The sequence below is a fragment of the Arachis hypogaea genome, chromosome 3 (genome assembly GCF_003086295.3).
Source record: "Arachis hypogaea cultivar Tifrunner chromosome 3, arahy.Tifrunner.gnm2.J5K5, whole genome shotgun sequence".
Taxonomy (NCBI): Eukaryota; Viridiplantae; Streptophyta; class Magnoliopsida; order Fabales; family Fabaceae; genus Arachis; species Arachis hypogaea.
This window is the reverse complement of record NC_092038.1, coordinates 99,411,743-99,420,169: the sequence shown is the minus strand read 5'-3', so window position 1 is coordinate 99,420,169 and position 8,427 is coordinate 99,411,743. Positions and strand designations below refer to the sequence as shown.

At 40.7% G+C, this 8,427-nt stretch overlaps 1 non-coding gene across 1 annotated transcript; it reads left to right on the top strand.

The window, feature by feature from the left end:
- Nucleotides 1–2,242: 2,242 nt before the first annotated feature.
- Nucleotides 2,243–2,350, top strand: LOC112793077 (small nucleolar RNA R71). The gene has a single exon (XR_003197787.1). It is a non-coding gene; the product is annotated as a small nucleolar RNA R71 (small nucleolar RNA).
- The last annotated feature ends 6,077 nt before the right edge of the window (nucleotides 2,351–8,427 follow it).

Genomic DNA, 8,427 nt, shown 5'->3' with positions numbered 1-8,427 from the left:
TTTGATAGGTGAAGGGTTTTTGGGGAAGAGGTGTTGAGGTGATTGGTGAATGGGTGAAGAAGAGAGAGAGTGGTGGGGTAGGTGGGGATCCTGTGGGGTCCACAGATCCTGAGGTGTCAAGGAAAAGTCATCCCTGCACCAAATGGCAAGCAAAATTGCGTTTCTAGCCATTTCTGGCGTTAAACGCCGAGCTGGTGCCCATTTCTGGCGTTTAACGCCAGCTTCTTGCCCTTTTCTGGCGTTTAACGCCAGTCTGGTGCCCCTTTCTGGCGTTAAACGCCCAGAATGGTGCTAGACTGGGCGTTAAACGCCCAACAGCTAACCTTACTGGCGTTTAAACGCCAGTAGGTGCGTCCTCCAGGGTGTGCTATTTTTCTTCCTGTTTTTCATTCTGTTTTTGCTCTTTTCATTGATTTTGTGACTTCTCATGATCATCAACCTACAAAAAAAACATAAAGTAACAAAAGAAAATAGTTAATTATAAAACATTGGGTTGCCTCCCAACAAGCGCTTCTTTAATGTCATTAGCTTGACAAAGGACTCTCATGGAGCCTCAGAAATGCTCAGAGCTATGTTGGAACCTCCCAACACCAAACTTAGAGTTTGGATGTGGGGGTTCAACACCAAACTTAGAGTTTGGTTGTGGCCTCCCAACACCAAACTTAGAGTTTGACTGTGGGGGCTCTGTTTGGCTCTGTTTTGAGAGAAGCTCTTCATGCTTCCTCTTCATGATGACAGAGGGATATCCTTGGGCCTTAAACACTAAGGATTCTTCATTCACTTGAATGATCAACTCTCCTCTATCAACGTCAATCACAGCCTTTGCTGTGGCTAGGAAGGGTCTGCCAAGGATGATGGATTCATCCATGCACTTCCCAGTCTCTAGGACTATGAAATCAGTAGGGATGTAATGGTCTTCAACCTTTACCAGAACATCCTCTACAAGTCCATAGGCTTGTTTTCTTGAGTTGTCTGCCATCTCTAGTGAGATTTTTGCAGCTTGCACCTCAAAGATCCCTAACTTCTCCATTACAGAGAGAGGCATGAGGTTTACACTTGACACTAAGTCACACAAGGCCTTCTTGAAGGTCATGGTGCCTATGGTACAAGGTATTGAAAACTTCCCAGGATCCTGTCTCTTTTGAGGCAGTTTCTGCCTAGACAAGTCATCCAGTTCTTTGGTGAGCAAAGGGGGTTCATCCTCCCAAGTCTCATTTCAAAATAACTTGTCATTTAGCTTCATGATTGCTCCAAGGTATTTGGCAACTTGCTCTTCAGTGACATATTCATCCTCTTCAGAGGAAGAATACTCATCAGAGCTCATGAATGGCAGAAGTAAGTCTAATGGAATCTCTATGGTCTCATTTTGAGCCTCAGATTCCCATGGTTCCTCATTGGGGAACTCATTGGAGGCCAGTGGACGTCCATTGAGGTCTTCCTCAGTGGCGTTCATTGCCTCTTCTTCCTCCCAAAATTCGGCCATGTTGATGGCCTTGCACTCTCCTTTTGGATTTTCTTCTGTATTGCTTGGGAGAGTACTAGGAGGGAGTTCAGTAATTTTCTTGCTCAGCTGACCCACTTGTGCCTCCAAATTTCTAATGGAGGATCTTGTTTCAGTCATGAAACTTTGAGTGGTTTTGATCAGATCAGAGACCATGGTTGCTAAGTCAGAGTTATTCTGCTTAGAACTCTCTGTCTGTTGCTGAGAAGATGATGGAAAAGGTTTGCTATTGCTGAACCTATTTCTTCCACCATTATTATTGTTGAAACCTTGTTGAGGTCTCTGTTGATCCTTCCATGAAAAATTTGGATGATTTCTCCATGAAGGATTATAGGTGTTTCCATAGGGTTCTCCCATGTAATTCACCTCTTCCATTGAAGGGTTCTCAGGATCATAAGCTTCTTCCTCAGATGAAGCTTCCTTAGTACTGCTTGGTGCATTTTGCATTCCAGACAGACTTTGAGAAATCATATTGACTTGTTGAGTCAATATTTTGTTCTGAGCCAATATGGCATTCAGAGTGTCAATCTCAAGAACTCCTTTCTTCTGACTAGTCCCATTGTTCACAGGATTCCTTTCAGAAGTGTACATGAATTGGTTATTTGCAACCATTTCAATCAGCTCTTGAGCTTCTGTAGGCGTCTTCTTCAGATGAAGAGAGCCTCCAGCAGAGCTATCCAAAGACATTTTGGATAGTTCAGAGAGACCATCATAGAAAATACCTATGATGCTCCATTCAGAAAGCATATCAGATGGACACTTTCTGATTAATTGTTTGTATCTTTCCCAAGCTTCATAGAGGGATTCTCCTTCCTTCTGTCTGAAGGTTTGGACTTCCACTCTAAGCTTACTCTATTTTTGAGGTGGAAAGAACTTTGCCAAGAAGGCATTGACTAGCTTTTCCCAAGAGTCCAGGCTTTCTTTAGGTTGAGAGTCCAACCATGTCCTAGCTCTGTCTCTTACAGCAAAAGGGAATAGCATAAGTCTGTAGACCTCAGGGTCAACCCTATTAGTCTTGACAGTGTCACAGATTTGCAAGAATTCAGCCAAAAACTGATGAGGATCTTCCAATGGAAGTCCATGGAACTTGCAATTCTGTTGCATTAGAGAAACTAATTGAGGCTTAAGCTCAAAGTTGTTTGCTCCAATGGCAGGGATAGAGATGCTTCTCCCATAGAAGTCGGGAGTAGGTGCAGAAAAGTCACCCTGCACCTTCCTTGCATTGTTGGCATTGTTGTTGTTTTCGGCTGCCATGTGTTCTTCTTCTTTGGAGAATTCGGTTAGGTCCTCTATAGAGAATTGTGCCTTAGCTTCTCTTAGCTTTCTCTTCAAGGTCCTTTCAGGTTCAGGACCAGCCTCAACAAGAATGCCTTTGTCTCTGCTCCTGCTCATAAGAAAGAGAAGAGAACAAGGAAATATGGAATCCTCTATGTCACAGTATAGAGATTCCTTGAGGTGTCAGAAGAAAAGAAAAATGGAAGGCAGAAGTAGAAAATTCGAACTTATCAAAGAAGATGAAGTTCGAATTTTGCATTAAGGAATAGTGTTAGTCCATAAATAGAAGGATGTGAGAAGAAGGGAAGCAATTTTCGAAAATTAAGTAAAAGATTTTGAAAACATTTTGAAAAACACTTAATTGATTTTCGAAAACCAAGAGTGGAAAAGAAATCAAGTGATTTTTGAAAAAGATTTTGAAATTAGAAATCAAAAAGATTTGATTGAAAACTATTTTGAAAAAGATGTGGTTAAGAAGATATGATTAGTTTTAAAAAATGTGATTGAGAAGATATGATTTGAAAAACATTTTTAAAAAGATTTGATTTTAAAAATTAATGACTTGGCTATCAAGAAAAGATATGATTCAAACATTAAACCTTCCTCAACAGAAAAGGCAACATGCTTAAAATGTTGAATCAAATCATTAATTGATAGCAAGTATCTTTGAAAAAGGAAAGAAATTGATTTTGAAAAAGATTTGATTGAAAAGATATGATTTGAAAAAAGATTTGATTTTGAAAAACTTTGAAAACCTGAAAAAAAATTGCATTGAAAACAGAATCTTCCCTTTTATGCCATCCTGGCGTTAAACGCCCAGAATGGTGCACATTCTGGCGTTTAACGCCCAAAATACTACCTTTTTGGGCGTTAAACGCCCAACCAGGTACCCTGGCTGGCGTTTAAACGCCAGTCTGTCCTTCTTCACTGGGCGTTTTGAACGCCCAGCTTTTTCTGTGCAATTCCTCTGCAGTATGTTCTGAATCTTCAATTCTCTGTATTATTGACTTGAAAAGACACAAATTAAAAATATTTTTGGATTTTTAATAATAAGGAACAATCAAAATGCAACTATAATCAAACAATGCATGCAAGACACCAAACTTAGCAGTTTGTATACTACTGACACTAATGAGAATGCATATGAGACACAATAACACTCAAGTCAAGAGAATTCAAAGATCAGAGTAAGAAATCATCAAGAACAACTTGAAGATTAATGAAGACACATGCATGAATGCAAGAAGAACAAAAACATGCAATTGACACCAAACTTAAAATGAGACTCTAGACTCAAACAAGAAATTTTTGGATTTTATGATTTTGTAAATTTTTTTGTGCTTTTTTTTTTGAAAATAAAGTGGAAAAAGGTATCAAAATTCTTAATGAGAATTCCAGGAATCATGCAATGTTAGTCTAAAGCTTCAGTCTAAAGGAATTAGACATGGCCAGCCAAGCTTCAGCAGAACATTGCATTCAAGAGCTAAATTGATGAAGATCAATCAGCTTTGGTGATGATAAGAACATCACCTTGAAACACTAGAATTCATTCTTAAGAACTCTGAAGAAAAAAAATACCTAATCTAAGCAACAAGATGAACCGTCAGTTGTCCAAACTCAACAATCCCCGGCAACGGCACCAAAAACTTGGTGCTGTTGCCGGATAAGAAATTTGGCACTGATGTTACCGGACCAAAAGCTTGCCGAAAACTCGAACAATCCTCGGCAACGGCGCCAAAAACTTGGTGCACGAAATTGTGATCACTACTTTTCACAACTCAAATAATCCCCGGTGATGAAACCAAAAACTTGGTGTTCAATACCATGGCATAAACACAACTTCGCACAACTAACCAGCAAGTGTACTGGGTCGTCCAAGTAATAAACCTTACGCGAGTAAGGGTCGATCCCACAGAGATTGTTGGTATGAAGCAAGCTATGGTCACCTTGTAAATCTCAGTTAGGCAAACTCAAATGGGTATGGTGATAAACGCATAAAACATAAAGATAAAGATAGAGATACTTATGTAATTCATTGGTAGGAACTTCAGATAAGCGTATGAAGATGCCTTCCCTTCCGTCTCTCTGCTTTCCTACTGTCTTCATCCAATCCTTCTTACTCCTTTCCATGGCAAGCTTAAGCAAGGGTTTCACCGTTGTCAGTGGCTACCTCCCATCCTCTCAGTGGAAATGTTCAACGCACCCTGTCACGGCACGGCTATCCATCTGTCGGTTCTCAATCAGGCCGGAATAGAATCCAGTGATTCTTTTGCGTCTGTCGCTAATGCCCCGCCCTCAGGAGTTTGAAGCACGTCACAATCATTCAATCATTGAATCCTACTCAGAATACCACAGACAAGGTTAGACCTTCCGGATTCTCTTGAATGCCGCCATCAGTTCTAGCCTATACCACGAAGACTCTGATCTCACGGAATGGCTGGCTCGTTTGTCAGGCGAGCACTCGGTTGTCAGGCGATCAACCATGCATCGTGTATCAGGAATCCAAGAGATATTCACCCAATCGAAGGTAGAACGGAGGTGGTTGTCAGTCACACGTTCATAGGTGAGAATGATGATGAGTGTCACAGATCATCACATTCATCAAGTTGAAGAACAAGTGATATCTTAGAACAAGAACAAGCGGAATTGAATAGAAGAACAATAGTAATTGCATTAATACTCGAGGTACAGCAGAGCTCCACACCTTAATCTATGGTGTGTAGAAACTCCACCGTTGAAAATACATAAGAACAAGGTCTAGGCATGGCCGAATGGCCAGCCTCCCAATGATCTAAGAACTAGATGTCCAAAGATGATCTAGAGATCTAAAGTGATCAAAAGATTATAATACAATAGTAAAAGGTCCTACTTATAGAAAACTAGTAGCCTAGGGTGTACAGAGACGAGTAAAAGACATAAAAAATCCACTTCCGGGCCCACTTGGTGTGTGCTTGGACTGAGCAATGAAGCATTTTTGTATAGAGACTCTTCTTGGAGTTAAACGCCAGCTTTTATGCCAGTTTGGGCGTTTAACTCCCATTTTGGTGCCAGTTCCGGCGTTTAACGCTGGAATTCCTGAGGGTGACTTTGAACGCCAGTTTGGGCCATCAAATCTTGGGCAAAGTATGGACTATCATATATGGCTGGAAAGCCCAGGATGTCTACTTTTCAACGCCGTTGAGAGAGCACCAATCGGGCTTCTGTAGCTCCAGAAAATCCACTTCGAGTGCAGGGAGGTCAGAATCCAACAGCATCTGCAGTCCTTTTTTGGTCTCTGAATCAGATTTTTGCTCAGGTCCCTCAATTTCAGCCAGAAAGTACCTGAAATCACAGAAAAACACACAAACTCATAGTAAAGTCCAGAAAAGTGAATTTTAACTAAAAACTAATAAAAATATACTAAAAACTAACTAGATCATACTAAAAACATACTAAAAACAATGCCAAAAAGCGTATAAATTATCCGCTCATCACACGCCAACCTTCAGGCGTGGCATGCTGGTAAAAGTTTCCAGAGAGGATGAAAGAGGCTAACTACTTGGGGCGTGCCACTTGGTATCGAAGGCGTGGCACGCCACTCACTATTCTTCACTTAGGCGTGCCACTTGAGCAACCAGGCGTGGCACACCAAGTCATTCAGAGGGCAAAGAAGCATTGAGGCGTGCCACTTGAGTTCGTGGCGTGGCACGGCAAATAGAGGAACCACTCACTCACAAATGGGTGTGGCACGCCAGACCCTGGGCGTGCCACGCTAGTTCAAGTTTCCAGAGGCAAAGGAAAGTGGAAAAAGCAAAGGGCGTGCCACCTGAGCTCAAAGGCGTGGCACGCCAACACAAGAATTCAACTATGGCATGCCACTTGAGTTCGAAGGCGTGGCACGCCAAGGTTGACAAAGGGACGAGCGTGCCACTTGAAGGATTGAGCGTGGCACGCCAAGCTAGTTTGAAGGGCACGTGACACGTCGGTAAAGCGCCAGCCACACGCCAGCTAAGAAGTCACGCTTATTGAGTGTTTTCTTTTTCCTCCAAAATGTAATTTTCCCTTTTTTCTTTTGTAATTCTTTTATTTTACTAGGAGTAGTATAAATACCCCCAAAGAGTACTGAAGAAGGGGTTAAGCAGTTAGTTTTAGATCCACTTTTACACTTCACTTTTGAGTACCTTTTGAGCTATGAGTAGCTAACTTCCCTCCCATTGAGAGAAGGAGCTCTGTTGTACTTGATGGATTGATAATAGTGAAATTCTTCTTCTCTTCATCTTCTCTTTGATTTGCTAGAAGGAATTTCGTTCTTAATGCTTAGTGTTCAATTATCTTGGGAAAGAGATTGAATGCAAATGGGTTTCATGGGAACCTTGGGAAAGGAAACATGAAACCATGCTTCAAATCCCTTCTCACACTTGAGTAGAATCTGGGTTTTGGTGATGGGATACGTGATATATAATCTCCCCTCTACCTGGACTTATGAGGGTGTGTGGTATAATCGGGGACCAAGCATATCTCTCTTCATGAGCAATTAGACCAAGGAATTGGCTATTGATCAAGATCTGAGAGATTGAGTCACCAAGGGATTGGGGCTCAATCAATCATGATTGCCAAGAGGTCAATGAGTTGCATGATTGAAGAGGATATAAGCTAGATTTGATCCAAAGAGACAACATCTCCCAATCTCAATGAATTTCCCCATTATTATCTATCTATTTCTTTACAGCTTAATTTTACATTCAGCAATTCCCCACTCCCATTTACATTCAAGTCATTTATGATTCAGCAATTTACATTCTGCAATTTCTATTTCTGCACTTTATTACTTTTCTTTATATTCTAGTCATTTACATTTATGTCATTTACAATTCTGCACTTCACAATCCCATTGATCCGCTTGACTAATTTATCAATCAATTAAAACTGCTTGAAATTGCCAATCTCTATGGATACGATCCCACTCCCAGTGGGTTATTACTTGGCGATAATTTTGGTGCGCTTGCCAAAAGAACTAATTCACTAATTTTTGAAATGGGTAGCAAATTTTGGTCATCAAGTTTTATGGCGCCGTTGCCGGGGATTGGCTTAAATTTGACAGTGATTAATTTGATTGGAGAGCTAGATTAAGCAATTTAATTTCTTTGTTATTTTAATTTTTTTATTTAGCAATTTTTATTTTATTTTGAGCTTTATTCCCTTCTTCTTTGATTATTTTATTTAGTGTCCATATTTCCACTCTTCTAACTGTTTGATCAATTGCACCACTCACACTAACAACTACTCTAACAATAGTAATTTCTTCATCCATTTTTTTTCTTTCTTGCTTTTTGCCTTGACTGGTTGTATGACAGATAGGAGAAGCGGGGCTTCAACTTCCTTTGATTTTGAACCTGAGAGGACCTTCCTTAGATTAAGGAGGGAAGCAAAAGAGAAGAGAGTCATTGGTGCAGAGGAAAAGGAAGAGTATTTTGAAACAAACATGGAGGAGAATATGGAAAATCACCATGAGGAAGAAGTTCATAACCATGCCAGAGAAGGCCCAGTCAATCATGATGGGCAAGAAAGGAGAGTCTTAGGCTCCTACATCAACCCAAACCCAGGAAACTGTGGCAGCAGCATCCTAAAACCGAGAATTCATGCCAATAATTTTGAGCTGAAGCCTCAGCTCA